The 25,471-nt window shown below is 41.7% G+C and overlaps 1 long non-coding RNA gene across 2 annotated transcripts; it reads left to right on the top strand.

Moving 5' to 3' along the window:
- The first annotated feature begins 21,569 nt into the window (after positions 1-21,569).
- LOC119006793 lies at positions 21,570-24,625 on the top strand. 2 transcript variants are annotated; one of them, XR_005070895.1, is made up of 4 exons: positions 21,570-21,685; positions 22,057-22,165; positions 23,614-23,679; positions 24,446-24,625. It is a non-coding gene; the product is annotated as an uncharacterized LOC119006793 (long non-coding RNA). The 2 variants fall into 2 exon arrangements; XR_005070896.1 differs by lacking the exon at positions 22,057-22,165 and having other exon boundaries at positions 21,589-21,685.
- Positions 24,626-25,471: the final 846 nt, after the last annotated feature.

Raw genomic sequence — 25,471 nt, 5'->3', positions numbered from 1 at the left:
TTTGACAGAAGTAAAACAGCAGGCAACATGACGTTCACATTTAACTTATTTATTATTAGCAGACTTCTCATGCATGAAACGTTCATAAAGTTTTCATTTTTTCACATTTAACAAAGTTGGAAAAAAGAAAGAGCTTGTTAATTATGAATAAAGGCAGCGGTTCCTATTTAAAACAATTCAAAGCACCGACACAATAGAATACACAGACAAGAGCACTTACACACACATGCATGTACACATCCACCTTTTCCACTACTCCCACAAGTAGTTTGTACCCACATGTGTGCTTTTACACAGCCAGACATGATTCCAGTTAGCAGTGCTCTAATCCTGGCTCTGTCTTCTCCAAGCTATCTCTACAGAATGGTCAGACCTGCAAGTGTTGGTCATTTCAAACACACACACGCGCGCGCACACACACACACACACACACACACACACACACACACACACACACACACACACACACACACACACACACACACACACACACACTCCCTTAAACTGTACAATGAGATAAATCAAAGTCTGCCCCCCCCCCCACACACACACACACTATACTGCTGTAGACTAAAACCTTTGCATTTTAAAAATGATTCTAATTAATGTCAGCTAATTTCCCCCTGTCCTGTTTCCTATTGGTGTCAGCAATTTTTATAGAGAGATTACAAAGTGCTAGCCCACTCTCTCTAAAATTAATACGTACATTCATTGGATGATTCTGCAGGACACAATTTATCTCCACGAACCAATGTCCAGTGCCAGCGCTGGAAGAAGCATTTATGGTATAAAAAGTAAAGGTGTAGCACAGGCTCTACACCGAATACCTTCATATCAATATTGCGACAACTTTTTAAGGATGACAAAATATCAACACATTGCCATTTTTGATCAGTAATCATTAGTAATGTGGATATAATGACCAAGTGGGTAAAGACAATTATTAGAGCAAGTAGAACTGTCTGGTAAACTCAGACAGAAGCAATGCAGCCTTTAACACCAGGAAAAGACAACACTTATGTCATATCACCATATACCATATCCAGCATCCAAAACAATGTCTAGGCTCATATCACAGTAATGATATAAAAGGTCAATATTGCCCAGCATGATGTAATTATTTATATTTATAAGCACAAAAAAAATGAAAAGAATGATTAAGATATAGTGCACAAATGTAAATGAGTGATTTCATATACCGCACAGCATCAGTCTACATAGGTAGCAAGGTAAATATGAAAAACAGTGACCAAATGACATTGCTGTATCTGGCATCTATTTGCCAAGAAATCCACAAAACCGTAGCATTATTTTGATGTTTCTGTTTGATTTTATATTAAACAAACCAGATTACACATATTGATGTGGAAGATCTAAGGATTTTTCAAAGGCGCAAAGAAACATGCTGTCTCCAGTCATCTCAACGAGAGAAGGGCAGCAAAGGCGAAGCGGCTTCGACCACAGTAGTTGGACTAAGATGCCGTTGCTTCCCCTGGGAATGCACAGAGACATTGTTCTTCAGACAGACATCTGCGGTAGCCACCTGCCTTTGGCCAGGGATGGGTATCACAGAGATAGCATGCACCGCGGATAAGGAGTGAACTTGGATAAACTGATATTGTCTGTGTCTGATTACCCAGAGATGTACAACATGGAACTAGCCTTGTATAAGGACAACAAGGAAAACTGGGCATGATAAAACATTTCCACCAGAGTACAGTGCAACATTTTCCCCTGAATTTATTGTAAATATACATGTTCATATATTAAGATTTACAGGCTAGTTCATGTGTTGTGGAAAAAAAAAAAAAAAGTGTTGTGGACTTTCATGCTTCGATTTCCACTTGAGTACCTGCCTATATTCACAGTCTTAAACTGCAATGGCAGCAGCCACTTTTAAGAACACTGCATTCTGAGGTAATCCTCCTGCTAAGGTAATTACCTCTTCACTCCACGCTGATATTTACTTTATACAATCAATATTACCATGAAACTCCTGGCAAGAAAGAAAATACAAGCCCCACCACTTTCGAAAATGAGTCCTCACATTTGTCCCATCGTTTTAACAAGTTTTTATTACACTTCAGGTACAACGAGGTAGCCGGCCTGTTATCACAATGGACACGGCTAGACTTAAGCTAATACTGATCCTAAATACTATGAATCATGCACTAGAATAGTTTTATGCTATATAAATATGGTACTGTATTAAAGGACCATTACAGCTTGGAGCACAGGCACAGCAGAACTAACTGATGTCTTCTAAAGCCATGTCACCCTCTCACAGTCATTTCCGAACAGCACCATCTGTTGCTGGATGACACAGCAGAGGAAAAATGTCTCACCTCAAAATAACTGTTGACCATATCTGACAATATATTTGCGAGTTAGACTGAAGGTACGGGGTGCAGATCAAATGCTTGTTGCGGAGCTTAGAGGAGAATTCAACACTGTAAAAGATTCATTAGGAGTGGCCTCTGGCAAGCATCATGTAGTGTCAATGAGTCTTTATTATTAAAACTCCACATGGAACTGGAATAAATCCCACAGGCTAATCATGTTTTTCTAAACATATACAATTTTCATTAAAGTTTAATGGGGTGATACATATTTATGTCTAATGATGCTGATAAACCTACTGCAGCTTGTAGATTTAAATAAAATGTGTTTAAGATTATTGCCCCTTCCCCATCAATTTACTCTATGTTCAACTTAACACTTGGCTGTACTATGAGCGACAAACTGTACATCAAACATGCTGGAGGATTTAAAATTCATTGCACAGACCTCCATGTCATAGTTAATAGTACGCTGACACTGATGAAATCCTGGGAGCGATTGTCAGACCTTACACTGCTGCAGGGGGCCCTGGGTTCCTCCTGTTGTAGGACAATATCCTGCCTCATGTGGCCAGAGTGTGTAGGCAGTTCCTGGATGACAAAGTCATTGATGCCAATGAGTGGCCCACTCGTTCCCCTGACCTAAATCCAAGTGAGGACCTATGGGACGTATGTATTACATCCAACGCATCAAACTACCACCATGGACTGTCTAGGAGCTCACTGATGCCCCGATCCAAGTCTGGGAGGAGATCTCCCAGGGCACCATCCACCGACTCATTGGGAACATGCCCGTACAACGTTGGGGGATGCTGACAGGCCATACACACCTCAGTAATTTTTTATTGTTTTTTTACTTAGATTTTTGGTGTGATTTTGAATCTAGCTATCAGTGTGTTGATGATTTTGGTCTCATTTTGTTCTCAACAAATTATACACTGTACCTCACTAAAGATTTTCAGCTTCAGTATTATTTCATATTATATCATATCATATTATATTATATTATATTATATTATATTATATTATATTATATTATATTATATTATATCATATTATTTTATCAAGGACATGTATATATATATATATATATATATATATATATATATATATATATATATATATATATATATATATATATATATATACAGTAAAGTGGACTTGTCTTGGATGTACATTTTAACGTTTAGCATTGTAAAGCATTTTTACACGCTGTTCATTCAGTAGTTATCTTGACTGTGTGGGTATGTGTGCTGCTCTGGAGGCCAGTATTGAGCGCCACCTCAGCTCCTCTATGGCCTTGATAAATATAAAGCAGGAGCGTTTTCCCCCGAATCAGCATGCTGGTAATTGCATGCGACAGAAATGGATTTCCTGTCACTCTTGGGCTTTATGAAGAGGACTGAGCCCCACCCCCCCCAACCTGTGTTTTGATTTTCAGCATTGTAAAAGGTGATAAATTGGTGTTTGTCATTTTATTGGCCATCAACTCAAACATGAGAAAATTGATCATGGCTCCAAAATAAGACACAGTCCATCAGAGGGAATTCTGCCTTTCAAAGCATGTTTTTTTTGTTTTGTTTTGTTTTTTTATTGGTTTTTTTAACAATGTTAGCAAGCTGTATTAAGCCAAGACATATGAATGAACCAAAAGCATCTTGCATCCATAATGTATTCCCATTTAGGTCATCAAAGTGGAATAAATTGCTGATTTAATGAGTGTTCAACTTGGCATTAGAATTTGATGAGAGAAGCATTTATAAAAACACATTAAAATAGTTTCTGCTAGGGGAAAAAAAAACAGTGCTGCCCTGGATCAATATGGTTCCACAAGAGCAAGTTTTCATTTTCTAAGTCATAAAACAATATTTCATATTCAAGCTTTTCTTCACGTTTTGTGTAAAAAAACAAGAGGCAGAAATGAAGCGGAAACTTTGAGGGATGAGAATGTGTGAGTGATCTCTGCCTGCATGTAGTCCTACAGTATTCTTGCAGCCAACATATTTCTTGCTGTTCACACACTCAGCCTTGCATGACTGGTCCTTCGGAGGGTCAGCTAGTGAACCATGACTTATTGGTGCTTCCAGAGCAGCTGGGCTGGCTTGGATTGGTTTGTCAGGGTGGTGGAAGCCATCAGGCTGTCTGGTGCTAGCTTTCTGCATTTGATATAATTTCAAATGGTATGATCACCTGTATGATCTCAGATCATTTAAATGTGAAATGAATTGCACCATACCAAATGTACCATCAATATGCCCTTTAATTATTCCCAAACATCCCTAATACCCCTCATTAAAGCATGACCACAGAGAAAATTAAGTGTAAAGTGATGAAATTAAATCAAATTTGAGAAAAAAAAAATGATGCAATGTATGTAGGGCAGCCATGGCTCAGGGGTAGAGCCACTTGCTATCAGAAGGTCGCTGGCTCAATTCCCCTGGTCTGAATGTTGAAGTGTCCTTGGCCAAGATACTGAACCCCAAACTGCCCCTGATGTGCTTGTTGGAACCTTGTATTGCAGCCACAACCATCAGTGTATGTATGTATGAATTAAAATAAGTTGCTTTGGACAAATGTGTCTGCTAAATGCCCTTAAATGAATATGTACACTTTTATGTTCAAATGACTGTCTGATTTAAAAGGTGTTGCTCAAAGTCTCATCACCTGAGAACCAAATTAATTAAACCAGTTTCAGTTTGTTTGCTAGGCCATTTGGGGAAAGTGCATTGTGTAAACACAACATCTAAGTTAATAACACATTGTAAAGTTGATATGGCAGACGTCTTAACAAGGACTTCTCTGTTTACACACTCGGCAATCATAGAGCAACATTTGAATTAATTTGGGAGTCATGCTCCGGCTACACAAAGAATCTAAATAAAATATTCACTCATCTCTCATTTGGTTTGGTCTCATCAACTCCTGCTAAAAACCATTTGGCTCTTTAGCTGCTAAATACTCTATGAAGTCCACCAGCTACTTATGACTTCTCTGTCCACTGTGTGGTGCTGGGCTGGTTGCATGCAGTAAGGATACTTAACACAGCAGCCTGTTCCTTCCTAAAACAAGGTTGCGAGAGCACAGAGACTTAATATAAGCAGTACAGGTGTCTGCTGTAAAAGCAAAACAATTAGTTGTAATTAGAGTGTAGAGGAACTGTCAATGCATTCTGACTCCCAACTCATCAATTTCAGTTCGAAGCTTAAAGCCACTAACCAAACTAGTGTATACCAAATAGTGCTGCTCTACCTGCTTTTCGCCTGTCAGCAAAGGCCTCTGGTGTCACATTAGCAACAATACATATGCAACATTAACTTCAACGCTCTCATAGTATGACTTTTTAAGATTTCAAAGGTCCCATATTATGAAAAACACGTTTTCTCTGGTCTCTACATACATAATCTGGTCCTCACTGAGCCTGCCAACTCCCAGAATGAGGAAAACAAGTGATTCCTGTATGGTCTCTGCAGCCCACCCACTGGTAACACGGCGCTCCTACAGGCTGTTCAGAAACTGCTCCTGTCGTTACGTAACGAAAGGAGTCATTATCATAGGCTGACCTCCTCTGCGCGGTGATAGGAGATATCTGAGAGGGGGGCGTTCATCCCCGAGGTGAAGTCCGGTGTGTCCAGTGGTGAGACAGCAGTGTTTCATGATGTAGTTGCTCAAAGCAAGTAGCTCTGTTGTTGGTAGTAAAAATCAACATAAGTGCCTATATTCTGCCCTAGCTACAGAACAACAGAAGAGACAGTGGTTGTGTTTCATATTTTAAGACAACGTGTCGGCTGCGATTTGTGTTAGCTTGTATTTGTATGCTAACCACTTCACAACGGACTGCTTCAGTAATGAGGGTCAGTACAAAGCTGGCTTTGCCTCGACACTGACCCTCATAAAAGGATCCCAACTATACCGGACCCAGCAACTGTACCCGAGCCACCAAAAAGTGTAGCCACGGTTTGATAGTATTTACAGTTGCCTACGAGTATGGAGAAATCTGCTGGAAATTGGCTAAATAGTTAGCTCCACTTCAGCCCGCTATGCAATGCTGTTTGAAGCGAGTTTGGTGTTAATAATATTCCAATGGGGCCTGGTTGTCACGGTAAAACATCTGGAAACATGTGCAGACTGGAGACAGAGACGATGTGAACAGTGTCCAAGAGTTTGGAAACTGTGTTGGAGACAAACACAGCTTTCACTAGCTGTTGGCCATTAGCTACATGGCAGTAACTGTAACCATACATATGAACAAACTAACATTATACAGATACACTAACCATTTTGAAATGTCCTGCTGCAGACACAGAGTCTGTACTTCTTCAGGAGCCTCTCCTTTTGGGTCTCATTCTGGGTCAAACTGGTGTGGTTGAATGAAAAAATCTCCACCAGCCATAGCCTTATATCCACCATAACATTAGCACATGCTACTGGTAACCCAAGGGGAATCCTCTCCCTGAGAGAGACATAGCAGGCAGGGCTCTCCAAGGTGGTGTTGACAGACAGAGCTCATTAGCATTTAAAGGTGCAGGCACAGAAACAGACTGCTCTGAATAGAGCTCTGTAGAGCGACTTTTAGACAGCTGAAATTCAGGACCTCTCAGGGGCAATCGAATTGAATACAAAGTTTTTGGACCTCTGACAGCTGTGTGAAATTGATGAAAAACAGCATAATATGGGACCTTTAAGACATCTGGACTAGTGTTGACATTGTGAAGAGGTCACAGTTTGGTTAGGTTTAGGAACCAAAAGTACATAGCAAGATTTACGAAAAGATCATACTTTGGATTTAAATAACCCCATTAACTCTCTTACGCAACTCACTTTACAAGGAATGAAGGTGACTTAAGGGACATCGCTTTCAGAGTTTAACTTGCTTATGTAATATAGCCTGATCAGTCTTGACTATTGGCCACACTCTGGAGGCGAACCCAAGTCTGTGTGGGGTCCAGTGTATGACCAATCTAGCCACCCGACTTGGACTTTTCTTGCTCTCTGTACTACTGCACTTGAGGGGCACTTCAAGAAGTGATGCTCAAGGGGTCACTACAGCATCAAACTTAGCGTAGGGCCACTGATAAGTCTGTGCAACTTGAAAAGTTGAGAGTAAGTATGGACTTGAACTGCAGAACTGATTAATATAACGTCTATTGACTGAATAAATAATGACCCTAACCCTAATATTAACTTTTGCACAAGATGGATTGGATGGATGGATAACACATTTTTAAATTCATGATTTTTAATTTTATAAAGACAAAGACCATTCAACACATTGTTTTCCATTAATTGATTGCTGTGCCCTAAAAATTCAAAGTGCTTTCCATTGTCCTGTTGTTTTCCAATTTAGCAGCACAATATTTAATATTGGTCAAATAAAATTCAACCTCGTATGAGTTGAAAAGTTGACTGAAAAGTTAATTCAACCTGTGGGTCATCTGGCTTGAGAATTCTCCGTTTTGGGGGTCCCCCTGCAGAGCAAGGTAATATGCTGCAGCTGAGGGATGTAGTTGTAGTCCATGCCAACCTTTACATTGTGAACATGGTAACATTTCAAATGCTTGCTGTACACACTGTATTGTCTGAAAGACAACAAGTTTAACATTAGTTGACAGTGACATTATACTGTGTGTTTGTCAATGCATGTAGAAAGAGAGATTCTACCAAAGCATCATTCTCTAGTGAACTGGTTGTAGTCTTTCTCACGACTCATCACATCCAGAGGTGGATGTTGACAACTGCCAAGGGCCCATTTATGTTAGCCTGTGATAAAAAAGGCATTTTCAGTATAAATAATCATGCTGTGTGACGTACATGCTCATCCACCACCAATAGGAATAGCTAGCTTTGCTATCAATTGCTGTAGTAGAAGATACTTCAGTGGTAACATAGTTATACTGCATTCATCTAGTGTTGACTGGTTCCTAACATTAGCTGACAAGGTAACTTTCAAACAAGACGCCAGCTAATTTTCCAGCTGTACCAGCCCTGGGTGTCTGGATCAATTAGCTGATGATCCACTCAAGACAGTACATTGCTACGTTAGTTACTTTGCAGTTTATTTGGAAGCCGCATGGATCAAATATGAACTAACTAACTTACCCTACCGCTTATCCATCCCCAACACCCTGCTGCATTACCACCTGCTCTTGTGGTTCTCCCCCTTGAATCTAGGTTCTCTGGTGAGTTAGTTAGTTGTGAACAGTTTTTACATCGATGGCCCTAGTGTTTGAACAACAGCCTAGCACCTATGCCCCTGGGACTATTATGTGATCTCCCTGTACAAGGGAAGTATATTTCTAGGTGGTTGCTCTCCCTCAAGCAAGGGGCAGATTCAGTAGCTAATTTCAGAATTTTAGAGTGGCTGGGAAGAGTTTGCACTTCAGGGGGTTTACTCACAGGACTAGCTGACTATATTCAGGATGAATTAGCTGCCCATGATGAGATCTCCTCCTTAGAGGAATTCATTTAATTTGCCATTCATCCAGACAAGAAGCTAAAAGAGAGACAGAGAGGGCCACTAAGTTTCCCCCCGCCGCCCCTCAGTTCAGACCTCTGGCATTTGTGCCCCTTAGTCCAGTTAACACATCTCCACCTTTGCCCACGTGCAGCTTGGGCGTATATGCCCCCCAGGGTGCCAACACAGGCTGGGCTCATCATGCTGCAGGGTTACGGTTAGGGTTAGGGTTACTGATGAACTGAACCACCGCGTCTACTACTTCCTCGTCTCGGATCCAGCTTCAGGGCACCATCTCTTGGTCCCTACAGACTCTCCCTGTGCATGTGCTTATTGACACAGGATCTGACAACAACTTCATTGATACTGACACAGTAATTCAAGGCCACATTCCTACACTCACCCTCTCTGCACCGAAAGTTTTTGCTCTTGATGGCAGACTTTTAGCTCACATCACTCACCATACTGCCCCTTTGACTCTCTGCTGTCTGGTAATAACAGTGAGAAGATTCACCTTTTCAGTATCGCTTCACCCTAATCACCTATAGTTCTTGGTCTTCCCCGGCTAAAATTGCGTAACCCCCGGATTGTCAGGTTATCTTCTAAGGTTTGAGGCTGGAGTGTTAACTGTCACTCTCATTGCCTCAACTCTGCTGCCCCCTCCTGTGTTAATGTGACTCCTACTGTCCTGACACCTACTGACCTCACCGCTGTCCCTTCACCCTACCATGACTTAGGTGACATGTTCAATAAAGACCACGCACTTTCATTACCACCCCAATGACCTTATGACTTTGCTATAGACCTGCTTCCTGGTGCCTCCTTCCCGAACAAGCCATCCCTGCAAGCTCCCTCATCCAGACCGGGATGCCATGGAGTTCTACATCCAGGACTCTTTTGCTGCCGGTCTGATTCGTCCATCATCATGGGGTTTTTCTTTGTGGGAAATAAAAGGATGGATCACTGTGGCCCTGCATAGACAACACTGGATTAAACAACATCACCATCAAGAAGAATTATTGTTACCGCTCATCGACTCAGTCTTTGCCCCCCTGCACCAAGCCACCATCTTCCCTAAATTGCACCTGCATAAAGCATACCATTTGGTTCACATACATGAGAAAGACGAGTGGAAGATGGCTTTCAATACACCCCTGGGCCACTTTGAGTATCTCGTCATGCTGTTTGCTCTCACCAACGCCCCAGCTCTTTTCCAAGCCCTTGTGAATGACATTTATTTACATGATATACCCATCTTTTCCGGACCCTTGAGGAACACATTCAGTGTGTGCGGATAGTGCAACGAAGACTATTAGAGAACAAACTGTTTATTAAGGCTGAGAAATGTCTTTTCCACTTGACCTCAGTGGATTTCCTGGGGTTCGTCATAGAACAGGGGCAACTGAGAACAGATCGATCAAAAATGTATGCAGTGACCGACTGGCCGGTCCCAGAAAGTCATACTTGTTGGGATTTGCAAACTTTCATTGCCGTTTTATTCATGACTACAGCTGGATGGCTGTTCCGCTCTCTAAGCTCACCTTCACCAAGCTCCCTTTACTTTGGACACCTGAAGAGGAGGAAGCATTTGCCCGATTAACAGAACTGTTTTCCACATCCCCAGTAATTGCTCATCTAGACACCAACTTCCAGTTGCTGGTGGAGGTGGATGCCTCGGTCACCAGAGTTGGAACAGTATTTGCACAGCAAACCTCCTCAGATCAAAAGCTGCATCCCTGTGCCTTTTTCTCTCTGCGTCTCTCCCCAGTGACATAAATTATAATGTGGGTAATCAGGAATTGTTAGCCATATGTATCCAAGAATGGAGACACTGGCTGGAGGAAGCAGTTAGCAGTTCACCCCTTGCACGTTTGGACCAATCACCAAAATCTCAGATACCTGTGCTCAGCCAAGCAACTGAATTCCTGCCAGGCTAGCTGGGGGCTGTTCCTGGGACGTTTCCACTACACCATCTACAATCAGGATCCAAGAACACCAAGCCCGATGCCTTCTCTCGTCAGTTCTCCATCTCTGATGAGGAAGGCGTGGACGGGCCCATCAAACACTCCTGGTGTGTGGTTGCTGCAGCCAGGTGGGACATCTAGCAGTCCATCAAGGTGGTGCAGCACACTCAACTCTCATACGCACCACTGCACGGAACCAGCGCCTGGTTTACAGGCAATGCAGACCAGTTCTTGCCTACACCTCAGGTCAGAGAGTTTGGCTTTCCTCCAAGGATCTTCCCCTTCAGACAAACTCCTGTAAACTGGCTCCCAGGTGTATCGGCCCCATTGAGGTGGTGGCAGTGGTAGCTCGCCTCAAATTCCCAGAATCACTGCGCACACAAGTGCATCCCTCCTGTCATGTGCCTTTACTGAAACCTTGTAGCGGGTTTGACGCATTTAAAGTAAGTGGGGTGCCAGTCAGAGGTATGTCTGATAAATAATAATAATAACCTAGAAAGAAAAAAAGCTCTGTTAAACCATACAAAACAATAAAACAAACAGCACGTAGCAGCAAATGAAATATGTCACCAAAAACCAGCACTGTCACAAAAAACAAACAGACCACAGTTCAATTTAGTTTGCAATAATTGTATTCTTCAACTTTGTGTGAAAGATTGTCCCACAGTTTTAGAGTTCAATCCACTTGACACAGAATCAGGCTTTCTCACAATCCACAAACAGTTCAATACAGTTCACAACCAAAAAAGAAAGGCAACTCAAAACTCCGCTCGGAGTTTAACCGCAGATCCCCACCATCAAACCAGGAAATCAAAACTGACATAGCAGTGTCTGTGTTCACAGTTCAGGGATAGTTTCCAATATATATACAGTGGGTACTCATATACACCGGGTAGTCACAGTACCGTGGATCAGTCAGTCAGTGGTCAGTGGTCAGTCAGGTCTGCAGCGTAGGTCTTAGCTCCGCTAGGACTGGCAACTCCTGGAAAAACTCCAACTGGTACAAAAACATCCACTGGGTAATTCCTGGAAAAACTCCGACTGGGAGCATACATATCCACCGGGTAGTTCCTCCTCCTGACTCCAGAGACACTTTGGCAACAGTAACACAGACTTTTCAGCACAATTTGATGCCGAGGTGATGCTCCACTGACCAACAACCTGGCGGCTCTGAGACACACTAATAGACATGGGTTCTTTGCGTGGGGAACTGTGATTGGATGATTGCAAGATTGTGGGTGTTAACAGTGAGAAACATGAATGAACTCTTGGACAGCTGCGCAGTGATGCAAATATGACAGCCCTTTGTCAGCCCGCTGAGTTTGGAGTTCCACCCCGCTGGCTCTGGTCTACACCACCTGCCTGCCTGCCTGTCTACCTGCTAGCCTGGTCACCTCACTCACGTTATCACCCGACACTTCCATTGTAAAATCTTTGATATCTGTCTCCGATATCTGCATTTAGGTCCACAGAAAACCTGAACAAAACAGAAAATGACTAAGGACCCTTTAAAAATGTGAAGAGACCGACAGGCACACGTTTGTGCCAGGTTTGGCACTTGGTTCCTGATTGCACTGTAAACCAAAAAGACTCTCCATGTCTCCGCACAGTGATAAAATATGTACAAGTTGTATAGTTTTTGGGTCACTTGATATGACAATTTAAGCCTTTTAGTCATACACCACACACACATATTCTTATCAGTCAGTAAAGCTAAGCTCCATGTATCATCCACGATACTAATCATTTCCAGTATGTTCTCGGGCAGTGTGTGTGTGTGTGTGTGTGTGTGTGTGTGTGTGTGTGTGTATGTGTGATCCTGCATTGACTTAATGTTGCAATTCAAACGGCCTCTCTGATATTCAGCACTGCCTTAAGCTACCAAAACTATTAGCAATGCTGCTGAGCATAAACACCATTTGACCCCAGTGTGACCCTAAATTGATGCAGGAGTGGACATGCCTGAATGAATGCGATGGCTCTGTAATAACTGCTTTTAAGATGGCTGCAACATTACATCGACATAAAAGGAAAAGGTTTTAAGTGCGCCGCCTTTCTGCTGCCAGCCTCATTAAGAGGGGAACATCAAACACTCCTCGGGGAGATAATCCCAGCCAGTATTCAGCACCCAGGCTTTCAGTAATAATCAAAGAATACAGGTAGATGCAGAATAACTTAATCCTGCAGATTAGTGGGAGTGCTTAAAAATGATGGGAGAGGATGTGAACAGAAGGAGGAAGAAAAACACTTCAGAACACGGTGGATCAGAAACAAGCAGTGAGCTTAAAGACCTGAGAGAGTGTAAGGGAAATTCTCATTGTTGAGGTAGAGCATTGCTAGTTCTCCAAAGAATTTTCAGTGTGATGAATCAGATCTCTTTAATACACGCAGCATGGAGAGAAGACCCGAAGAGTACTCTCTAGTCTTTCAAATATTTCTGACTTAAAAACGGTGGTTACATACTTTACGGCCGCTGGTAATTACTCCTTCCTAAAACAATGACCCCTGATGTTTGTTTTGATATTGCCTTTCCCAAGGCAGTGACCCTGTGTTGTTTTATTTGAATTGCACATCATGTGACTTTCTGACCTTTACACAAAAGGTAAAGGGGAATCTTCCCTTCTCTCACATCCTGATATGTCCCCTTCCATACACTGATTAGAGAATTCAAAACATGTTTTTTTTTTTTTTTTTCCACAGGAGAGGAGAGGGTTACAGCTGTCCAGATCAATAGCACAATAATCCATAGCTCAATATACAACTCAATACTCATTTGGTATCAGTACATATTAAAAAGTATTGATTACACAATGTTTTATTCAGTCACAAGGATCTTACTAATGCACTTCCTGCACTTAGCTTTATGTTTGTGCCCATGAACAGGCCCCAGTGACACAATAGTCCAACACGTCCAAAGCACAGGCTTCCTAATTCAGACTGATATTGTGAACATTGCAGCAGAAGCAAGATCATTTACAGTGGTAAGACTGCAGCCAACAGATGGATTACAAACTCAATGGGATGCCTGCATAAAGTGTCTTTATGTGGTTATAAGGCACCATTAAAAAAAAAGAAAAAAAAGATGCCTATGCTCAAGGCATCTTCTCTTTATGTTGGACATGCCTGAAACATGAATTTATATATGAAGCCTACACCCCGTGCAGGCTGTCACATCATCACATACTGTTAGGTTAATCAATCAGTCACAGCAAAATTAGTAGATGAGATAACTACCACCAACCAAATAAAATTAACAAAATAGAGCTAAATTTATTTTGGTACTTAAGAAGCTGTCAGAACAATTGACAAAGTGAAGCATATACAGTGTATTCAAAGATGTCAATAAAGACTCAAGACATTTAAAAATTAACTAAATTAACCAACTGATCATTTAGTCAATGGACAGAAAAATCATCTCAGCTCTATTAATAATCAGTTGGTTGTTTGAATCACCAAAAATGCATCATTTCCAGCATGCTAAGTGTGAGGATTTGGATTGCTGGTTTGGCTTTAGGAAATTAGGTCAATTCTTTTAACATCTTATTAACCAGATATTTAATTATGAAAATAACTGTAACCAAATCAGACTTATTCAGAACAGGTTGCCATCATTTGCATTCCTGCTGCAAGTTACTGTTTTATGTGTCCTTTTAACAAAAATCTTATACATTTTTAAACAGGTGCAGTTGTCCTGCCTGGTACGCCAATCCATGTAATAGAATATATAGTTACACTTCCAATGAATGCAGCAGAACAACTTGGTTAGGTATAAAGAACAATCATGGTTTCACAAAACAACTACTTTGAAAAAAAATCATCACTGGCCATGCATGGGAGGTCAGCTCAAACCAGCTCCAACGGTTGCAGTTGGTGGCAGGTTGTAGGACCTGATAGAGCTCATGTTTTCCCACAAGTATCACTTCAGCATTTACAGCCAAGTAGAGGGATTCTGGATATGCTGGACTCATAGCTGGCCAGATGATTCTCTTACAGTTTGTGATAGGTTGTCAGACCCAGAAGTGGACACAAGGCAGGCAATAGAGTTCAAGGTAATTTACTGAACAGAGCAAGGTTATTGCAACTGAAGGTGGGTTGATACACAGACTTGAGTCTCCATTCTCGAGATGGAAAGAGGAGGAGAGGTTGTTCAGGGTGGTGCTGGTGGATTGTGGAGTGGGTGGAGACTCAGTTGAGCATAGGGCACTGCTGTTGGCTGCAGAGGTGTCACAGCTTCAGATTGAATCATGCATACTTGTTTATTGTACATTACCGTTGAACTAACACGAACAGACAACCTTGCCCACTAGGTGATGCAAGTGATGCATGAAACCACTCAGCAGTTGAAACCTTGGATGTGGATGTTGGATGTCATTGATGGACACAGATTTAACGCACTGCAAAGCTTACTGCTTTGCAACCTTCTATTACTCCTCACCAGATGACGTAACTAGTCTCCCGATGTGGTAACCAATTTGCATCTATGACCAAAACCCTCCTGAATAGCTTGACAGACTCTATGTGTGGAACTGTAATGGAGGGATGAACAATATTTGAACATAATCCCCTATGTGGTGTTTGCAGGATAATGATGGACAGTGTTTCCTCTAAAATCTCCCATAAGTATTAAACTGGGTTGAGATCTGTTGATAGTGCAGGCAGATTAACATTCTTTATGTGCTCATCAAACCATTAGTAAGCCTTGTGACTTGTGGATAAGGATACTGTAAGCCTGATAGAGCATACTCAGTCAAAGACAAGAGTCAGGGAAGGACACCATTAAAGTTTTCAATTCACACTGACACAAGCATGAGTCTCTTGTCCATTGAGTAGTCAAAATTTGGGACACTGGTATCAAGTTTGTTGGAGCTTTAAACACCACAAGCCCAGTGCCTTCTTGTTTCATTGTACTGAAGTCAGACATCTCAACAATATCTCCAAAAACTTGAGAGCTCATACCAAAATTATATATGAACAGTCCTTTTTCACCTTCACCAGCCCATCAATATAAGAAGTACCATAGCTGAATTGTCCTACTTTGTTTCCAGCTGTCTAGAACTATATATAACTTTGATACTTCAAAAGACAAAATGCAGCAGATAGCAATGCTCTCAGTTGGGAGGGATTTATGCTATGTAGGGTTTTACTAAGGTTCAGTTTGAGGTTATGTGCAACTGTCCAAGTGGAGATGTCTGCCAAACATTCTGAGATGCGTTGCAACTTGAGTGTTGGAGGAGGATGGGGAATAAGAAATTAACAGTTGGGTGTCATCTGCATAACGGTAGTAAGAGAAGTGATCTAGTATATAGTGAAATCAAAAGCGGTCCTAATACTAAGCTGTAAGGAACAGCCAGAGTGGAGAGGAGGATTTGGTGGTTGACTTTGACAAATGAAGAGAATAAGTCGAGGATAATGAGGACTGATGAGCAGGATGAGACTGATTGACTCAGTCACCACGAGGAGAGCTGTCTCAGTGGAGTGAGCAGTCCTGAAACCTGACTGATTATGGTAAAGGAGGTTGTTTTGTGAAAGATAGAGGACTGTTGGTAGTAGGCTGTGCATTCAATGATTTAGAGAGGAATGAAAGAAGAGATACAGGTCTGTAGTTTCAGATGTCAGCTGGGTCTAGGGTTGGTTCTTTGGGAGTGGTTTTACTGTAGCTGTATTGAAAGGGGCTAGAATAAGACCTGAAGTGAGGGAGGAGTTAAACAGGGTGGTGAGGAATGGCAGGATGTTGTGAGAGATGTTTTGGAGAAAGGGGGAGGGAATTGGGTCATGGGAACATGTGGTGGTATGGTTAGCAATAGTTTGTTTACTTAAAAAAACAGTTGTTTTTTTTTACTTTTATGTTATTACAGTTAAATATATAAAAGTTGCTCTGCAAACCATCAGTGTTGTTCTCTTAGTATAACAGAACACTTGATGATCAGTCAAAGCCTTATCTTTTTTCAGATCTGAAATGAAGTGTCCATGGTGTTTCTTTAGTGATTAAAAGGGCTACTACACCTGAATCAGGTGCTTTCATGACCACAGAGTGAACTATGGCGTACGGCTTAAGGCTTACTTGGATTATAATTTGTTGAGAACAGTTAAGGTGAGTAGGTACAGTGAAGGTATATACATTTAGGTCTTTGCATATCTGTTTGCCAACGGTGGTGTTGTAGAATGACAAAAAAAAAACAAAAAAAAACTTTATGCTAACATGGTTGACTATTAATCCAAAACACCAACGTGTGCCCCTGCACTCCCTGATGTTACTATAATTAACCACACTGCAAGACATAATATTTGTCCTATATTTGCATTAAACATTATCTATTTCTTTTCAAGCCAGCCTCAAGTAGCCACTATAATGTCTTGGAAGTCATGAAGATGTAAATAGTTTAGAAAAAAAAATACAAAAAGCCTCTATTTTCTACATTTCCCATAACATCAACTTAGTTCATTTTCGGGAATGCAAATTAAAAATGAATATTACGTGGACCATCATATGATAAAAGTCTTTTGTTTTTGGTACCCCAGAATGAGGTGCTTTTCAACCAAATAGCATATAAATTGATTTGGAAGTATCTGATCTAATGTCTTCATAGGATAAGGAGAAGAAATCATAAGTCAAGAGTGTATAGGTCAAGTGTAGCTTCATCATTGACCTTTTACGAGCCAGTCCAGAAGATGAACATCCAGAATGTTTATGATCACAGCCATGACAGAAGATGGTGACACACCAGGAAAAGGGTTCAACAAAGGAAGGGAAAGGCCTCACAACTGCACCACACTGTGAGCTGATCACACCTGGACCAGCCAGAGAACAGGTGCAGATGAGCCTAAGGAGGAAGCTTTGATGCAACACCCTCTGCAAGTGAAGTGGATGTGTGAGCTCCCAAATGATCATTACCAGCTCTCTGCTGTTGATGTTATTACACTATTTTGTCTTTTTGCTTTAATATCTTTTATCATCTCTGCTCCTGGGGATAGAAGGCAACTGGTCTCTTCTTTCTCAGTTGCCATGCCAGCCTTACCTGTTTCCACTGCTAATTAACCCCCCGCCGCTGTGTCTGAACATTAGTGCCTGATTCCTGCCTAGGATCTGCACCTGTGTATTGGCGTTCTGCCTGCTCCTCTGGTTCTATTCACCATTTGTACTGCCCTCACGTAGCTGCCTGTAAGCTTGGATTTGACTACAGTTAACTTCCTGCCAAGTCTTGTCTAAGTGTGTCTTATTATGATCCTTACTCTGCTTACCTGAACTGTGACAGTTCTGGATGGCCTCTCTTTGCACGCACTGACTAGAACTGATGAAGGAAAGGTTTCTTACCAATTTACACAATGAAACACTGGTCGTAAAAACATAGAAATACCCCGGAGCCATTTCTTTACTGCCAAGGTTGTAGAAACATGTTTGTACAACGAGTGTGTGTGTGTGCTGAACATCTTGAAACAGTACCTGAGAAGGTACTGTATGTGTTTCAGGAATCTTGGAGGTGTCACAAGCAGTATCTTTATTATACACATATATTTAGCTACTGTTAGCTAGGCTACAAGTTTTATACCTTTAGTCTTTGTGCTAATCAAGGCTAACAACTAAACACAAGTAGACAGCATGGTGCACACAACTACCAAGTCACTATGGAGGTGAGTGTGGTCGAGGTGCAGCTGAAGGAGAGACAACAGGTCCCAGGAGAGCAACAGGTGAGTGATTAGGGGGAGATGCACCAGAGGGGAGCTGGAGGAAGCTGCAGACGAGATGCACGAGCCGTGATTGGTCCATTTATTTCCCTTTACTTTGTAGCGAGTGGTCTGAGCTAAATAAAGACGGGTTGAAATCCAGAATTGCGAGTGTGATGCTTGCCGAGAAAACCCACAGTAGCATCAGAAAGGCCACAGTCACATTGTGATCTGATCACTCGCACTACTACTGAGTTGGTCTGAGACACATTTGACCACATGTAATTTGCAAATTCACTGCTAATTCATCATGATGTGTCCCTAACAAAAATGTCATCAGTGCAGGATGTGATGATTGTCATTGTGACATGATAGTAACATCGCCTCAAGTGTGCTGGTGTTTTCCCCTTTTTTTTTCCTTCTTTTTTTTTTTTTTTAAGTTACTCACTATTCCAGTAGTTATTTTCATGACTACATTCACTTCTACTTGAGAAACTGTTTAAGAAAAGGAAAAGCACTTTTACTTGACTGCAGTTTTTGGCTACCTTACCCACATCTGGGTATAACATACTTCGCTTTCTTATAAATTGGCTTTTGACAGCTACTGTATTAAACCAAACATAAGAATGTGCGCTGAATGATATGACAGCTGGGATCAGCAGTTTCCTCTATGTTATACCTGTGGGGGAGCTTTGTCTAACCGGGCCAGACAGCACATGTGTTGTTTGGTTTTGTATATGTGTGATGGTAGTGTGTGTGTGTGTGTGTGTACAAAAGCTATTAATTATCTGCGTGTTTGTATGTTCTGTAGAAGGCGGGTGGTGCTACAAGCATGTTATCTCTGAGTGAACGGTACCTCCAAGCAACCACATGTTTGGTTTCCAGGGTTGTGATCTCATACACTGGCTGGTCATTTGAAGTATGGTCCTTGCATGAGTTTTGAGGCTCCTTCAATATCAAATGGGGGCACAGCCAGGGGCCAGCTGACTGACAAACTGAGCACATGACAAGAACCGGGGGAAGTAAAAAGCCACATCTCTGCAGTTGATTCTGACCTCTGAATGTTTTTTTCTTTCCACATCAGATGTAAGAAAGTGAGCTATCTACTGGATTTCCCTTCAGCTGTCTTCTGCAGAACTTGAGCAATGAAAAGCACCCTATTCTGCTTCAGAATTTAATCTATTTAGCAACGTCTTTTTAAGCCAAGGATGTAGTTAGGGTTAGACCAACATTTTTTTTTTAAATCTGTTGCCAAAACTGCCCAAAATGTGAGATTTCTGTTTCTTTTTTTCTCTGTTATTGTCTCTCTTTGTGACACATCCCCAAATATTTCCAAAGATTGGGTTCTTGTGAGAGAAAGACCCTCAATCAAAACTGCAGGGTTTTTTTCACTCATCCTGTCATTGCAGGCTGAGTGAAAAAAAAAAAAAAAGATTTCTGATACCAAAATGATAATGTTGACTGATCAAGTGGAACTGGCAATGTATCTGTTGGAACTGCACAATTAATTGCACAATATTAGGCTCTTGATCTCAATTCATGCCTCAAACAGAAGCACCTATATTACTTTGTATGCAAAAGCAACATTGCAAGTTTTCAAAACCACCTTGAACATCACAATAACAAATCAATATGATGAATCAAGGCGAGAAAAATGACTTTGGAGTCATTCTGACATTTCCACTTGAAAAAGGTGTGATCTCAATTCTGAGTTGAAAACCTGTCATTCTCTGATTATCAGTAGACCACACTGCTTGATCCATTCCAGACCTAAAATCAAAGGTGATAAGGAGCATGCCAGCCTTCATGTTTTGTGTAGAGAAACGGTCTGTGACATACACAGCAAGTGCGCAATATGATAAATAGGAGTACAGTTTAAGCAGGACCATGCAGATAATCCAGGGTCTTGGTGCAAAAAAGCAGGCACCTTGAAATGAGAGTGAATTCGCCTCCACCACAGGACACCTTCAAAGCACCCTGGACAATAATTGTCTATTCAAAAGTGATGTTGCAGTTGTATCCTGCCTGGAAGCAGACACTGGTGAAAAAAAATGCAACCATAACAATCAAAAAGGCAAAGCTGTCGGGGACATAAACAGCCCACCCAATGAGACCCAGCATGAGGGGTGATGAATAGCACAGAGTAGGAATGGCCAATGTAATGGTGTCAACACTAATATCATTGTTATCCAAATGATTATTATCTTTGAATTTCTTATTAAACCAGGACTGAAAACTACTCTCAGAGAAGGATATATTCAGTTTCAGATCTCAGAAAATAATGGTAGGAAATAAAGGTTGAGACAGCTCAACTTGTCTGTATATCCAACAACTAAATGTATCTAAATGCTCATGCTGACTTTAATATATTTACATAAGATTGTGATCATTGGGCAGGTCATCACAGCCATTGTTTTTTTGTTTTTTTTAAATGTATTTATATATTTGATTCTGAAAGCAGATTCACTGTGATACAAGTGGTTTGAACAACAATGACTTCTAATGAAAATGTGGGATAATATAAAAACAAACAAGCAAACAAAAAAAAACTGAAACATTTTCTGTTTTCTGTATTCTGCCTTTCCCCCCTTCTTTCTCTCTCAACTGCTCCTTCCCTCAGATGAACTTGTCACCCACCGGCTTTATCCATCTGGTCTCTCCACCACTTTGGCGCTACATCATTTTACGTCCCAGACGGTGACTACACAGTGCGGAGATTTGGTATTTTCTTGAAACGCTGAGTTTTTCGTGTTTCTGTGTTTTTTGCAAATGCTCTGCTTCCCTTGTATTGGTTGGCTCGATCTCCAGAAATCTCCAGTGCAGTGATGTGCAAGGGGGGCGGCAACTTTTGAAAAACGTGCACCAAAGTGCCCTCTTGGGGGCCAAATGCGCGCTAAAGTGCCCTCTTGGGAGCCAAAACGCGTGCTAAAGTGCCCTCTTGGGAGCCAAAATGTGTGTTACAGTGCCCACTTGAGAGCCACAAGTACCCTTTTGGTTAGCAAAACACACTAAACTGTACCTTTGGCTGGTTAAAACATGATCAACTGCCCTCTTGGGAACCAAAATGTGCGCTAAAGTGCCGTCTTCAGTGGCAAGAACGCGCTGTATTTTTGCCCCTGTCCTTCAGAAAGTCAGTGCACGCCACTGCTCCAGCGCCATTCTGCTTTGCTTCCTGCTTGCCTGCACTTCTGAGTTCCTCCATGCCAGCTCCAGTTGATCCTGCTTGCCTTATGTGCCTGCCTGCGAACCAGGTCCTCTAACAGATAACGGTTAGTACAATAAATCATTTGCTCACAACAAAACCTTTTACATATTACAGCTGTTGTTGCTCACAACAACAACAATAATTTCAGTACTAGTACTTTGATCAGTAGCAAATATATGTGTTTCAATATCAAACATGTTTCATTCTTCAGCTCAGGTTGGCATTTTTGTTTTGTTTTTTTTTTTTATGCCAAAATTCACTGTCACTGTTCTGGCTCCATACTCTTCATGCCACAGTCCAACTGTGGCACTTGGGGTTGTTGTTTTTTTTTTTTTTTTTTTTTTTGTGCTTTCCTCCTGTCTGTCGTCCTCCCCTCCCTTTTCCTTCACCTGCTCCTGTTTTCCTGTGCGTCTGTTCCTCTGGGCGTGGCAGCAGTGCTGGCAGTAGCAGAGAGACGCACCTGCAAATGATTCTACTCGTCATCCCCTGCTATATAACGCCGGTCTCATCTCCACACTGGTGCCAGATTGTTCCACCAGTTACGGTGACTATATCCAGTGCCTCTAGCAATTGTGTCAGCCTTGTATATTATAGAAATTGATATTCTACATTCCACAGCTCCTGTCATGTTTTTCCTCCGGGTACTCCGGCTTCCTACTACCTGAGTTCCACCTGTGCTGCTCCCGGATGACTCTGCCTGCATGTCTGCACCTTGACTACAGCCTTCGATCTCTGTACTTGGGTCCAGACAGAAAACCCTGACATAACACTTAAAGCTCTTTAAGATATTTACATGGCGTTCTCACCATCAGAGCGTCCATATTATGAAAATTAATTGGAAATTATTTTCCCTATTATGGTCACTTTGGCTTTACACACACATACTTATTGAAGTATGGCCAAAAAACACAGCAGGAAAAAAAAAAAAATCATATCAGGCCAGATAATGTTGAGGGAAGCAGCTCCAGGGCAATTTTTCACCTATAGCCCTGTTTAGCACACAAACTGTAAATAACAACATGGCAAATATCTTGTGCTTTCATCTTGGCTGATGCTATCATATTGATGGAATTACTAACCTTTACAAACCCCACATTTACGAAACCCCACATTTTGTTCATTGAAGGAATGGTAACACCAACACATCCTTGTTGTTGTAACTATTCAAAGGCCTGCCACGATTCAGTGCAAGGGTGCAGATGCACACAGTAACAATATCTCCACGCACATACACTAATACAATCACATTATTCAATGTATGCGCCATAAGATGACACATATTCACATCTCTGGCGTCCCTTTCCTCCTCTCAGCAGAAACATGACTGGGGGATGAGATGTGAGCAGCGATGATTTCTCTGGCTTGGATGATCCCAGCCTCCCCCACACAGTTAACACCCCAGCCACAGTCGAACTGGACAGGGGCCAGATCCCAACTCAGCACGCTGGGCTCGACAAGGCCTGAATATATCCAGGCACTGAGGATCAGCGTATCACTTAAAATAAGCCTTGTACACCAGTCGGCCATTTAAAAATAGCACTGTGTGATGTGTGATTTAAAACACAGGGAATGTTCCTGCATCCAAATTTCAAAGGTTAGCTGCTTCATGTAAGGTTTAGACAATTTGGCATGTTTTAGTCGGAGACAAAAGCTAATTTATAAATAGCTACTGCGCAGACTTATGAAGCAATCCTCACAATGAGAGACGCCGCCTTTCCCTGAGTCCTTTCGATAAAAGCAGCTAAAAAGGTCACAGTCAAATTGGGGTTTAATATCTCTGACAGTGTTGTCCAGCCTGAGCTGTGCAAAGCCACATGACATGGGGCTGCATTCAGAGATTAGATAGCATCCAGAGTTCACACAAAACAGTTTAGGCAAAGCAACAACGCAAAAACAAAGATTACATGTGTACACGGAGGATGATCGGTCATGTTGGGACACATAGTGGCATTTCTCTGTATAAAGTTCACATGCATTCATTAAATCCCACAGGACACTTAACCAGGGGCACATCTCAAATATGACAAGACCAAGCCCTGAGAGCTACAATGTTTCCAGGTAAGGGATAAGCCCCGAGTGCCTCTGTGCTTTTCTGCATAAATGCTGCACAGGAACTGCTGGTGTGAGGTGGGTGGATAGTCTTTGGCCCTATTAAATATTTAATTACACATTTAGAGTCTTTTGGCCACGTGCTGAATTAGTCATGTCTGATAATGCTGTGCAATGCAGATGACAGGGCTCTGCAGTCTCCAGAGCCCTGCAGCACAACGTGCTTATCCACATAACCCGATAGAAGAGAGGAGATGAATATGGTTGCTGTTGTCATAGAAAATGACTAGAATTGTACATGAAAGCTTGAAGTGTGACTTGCACTGCATTTAAAGGAAATACACTTGTTTGGTATAAATCTGGTCACTCAGAAACTCAAGCCTAAAATTGTAACATTGTGCCTTACAACAATTCAAAACCATCTTGGTAATATTTTGATATATTTTGACCAAGAGTCACCAATCCAGTAAGGAGCTTGTCTGCTGCAGAGTCAGAACAGAGTTTAGCCTCAGCAGCCATATAAGCTGCAGCCCAGTCTCCTGAGTGATAACATTAGCATTGTTAGCAAAGCCCAATTTAGGTACAGTTTGACTGCTGAGTGCCACAGATAGGGTGTCACTTATGTAGTGAGGTGGGAAGTTGAGTTGAGGTGTTGGATTGGTGATGGTGTAGGTGGTTTAGCTACAAATTACGCACTTCCACCGATCACAATCGTGAGACTTCTGTATTTTGCATGATCAGGCTATATCACTAATAAATTACCTCTATTTTAAAGGTCCAGTCTAAGGTCCAACTCGTCGAAAGCTGACGCTATCAAATGTCTGCCAACCTGACACCCCCCCAATCTGCAGTCAAGATGGCCAAGAGGGGCTCCACCATTTATCCAATCCATACCAGAAGTCTCAAATGGAAGTTAATTGCCAAGTAAAACCAAAATAAATCTTTAGAAAACATGTGTGTTTTCACCATATACTGTATGGTTTACACATAACATAATTCTATGCATGTTGTGCAGTTACATGTGTATTGTAATGGTATAATTGACTAGTTAATTGTCTCGCCATGACTTTACTCAGAAGTTAGTTAGAAGCGTATAATAATCACTAAGTTATAATGTTAACATTTCATGGATTTAGCTTCAATATCAACGTTATGAATACAAATGTGAATATTATATTTGTGTGGTGGTGGTGGTAGGCACTGTGTGTGTGTGAATGTAGGAGGCTGCTCACACATATCATTCACACTAGAACTGAAAAATCATAAGGCCAGCACTGTAAATCATTGGTTATGATTAAGGGTGTCACGTTTTTGTTTTTAAATCGAAATCGACCAAAATTAAGTCACAGTCTCGAACTTCAAATAAAAAAATGGAATCATAGATGCTGGCACACCCTCGTGTCACATCCGGGTGGCTTGCCAAGCAGAAAAAAACAGAGTCAGCCTCCTCTATCTTAGCTACAAGCTAAGCTGATTAGCTATTAGCTTCAGCCAGCCAAATGATAGCATGGTGTTACACCATTCCTGTTCAGCTCTCGGACCGTGGTCAGGAAGCACAGGGGAGATGATTTCCTACGGGGCCGAGGTTTGTGTGTACTGATGGGGTGAACCACTTTCACGTGTTTAGCTGGTTGGGAAATAATACCTGGGAGCTATTGTCTTTATTCACATCTAAAAGCAGCCTGTATTGTACACTTTATTGCTGTCATTACTACTGCTACTCCTTTCACTTCTCCTTCATCTACCATTCATTCACTGTCCATAGGTATGAACACTCCCTCACTCTCACTCGCCCATTCAC

Source organism: Acanthopagrus latus, chromosome 17, assembly GCF_904848185.1.
Source record: "Acanthopagrus latus isolate v.2019 chromosome 17, fAcaLat1.1, whole genome shotgun sequence".
NCBI classification, from domain to species: Eukaryota; Metazoa; Chordata; class Actinopteri; order Spariformes; family Sparidae; genus Acanthopagrus; species Acanthopagrus latus.
The sequence above is the reverse complement of the archived record's forward strand: the minus strand, read 5'-3'. Positions and strand labels throughout refer to the sequence as shown.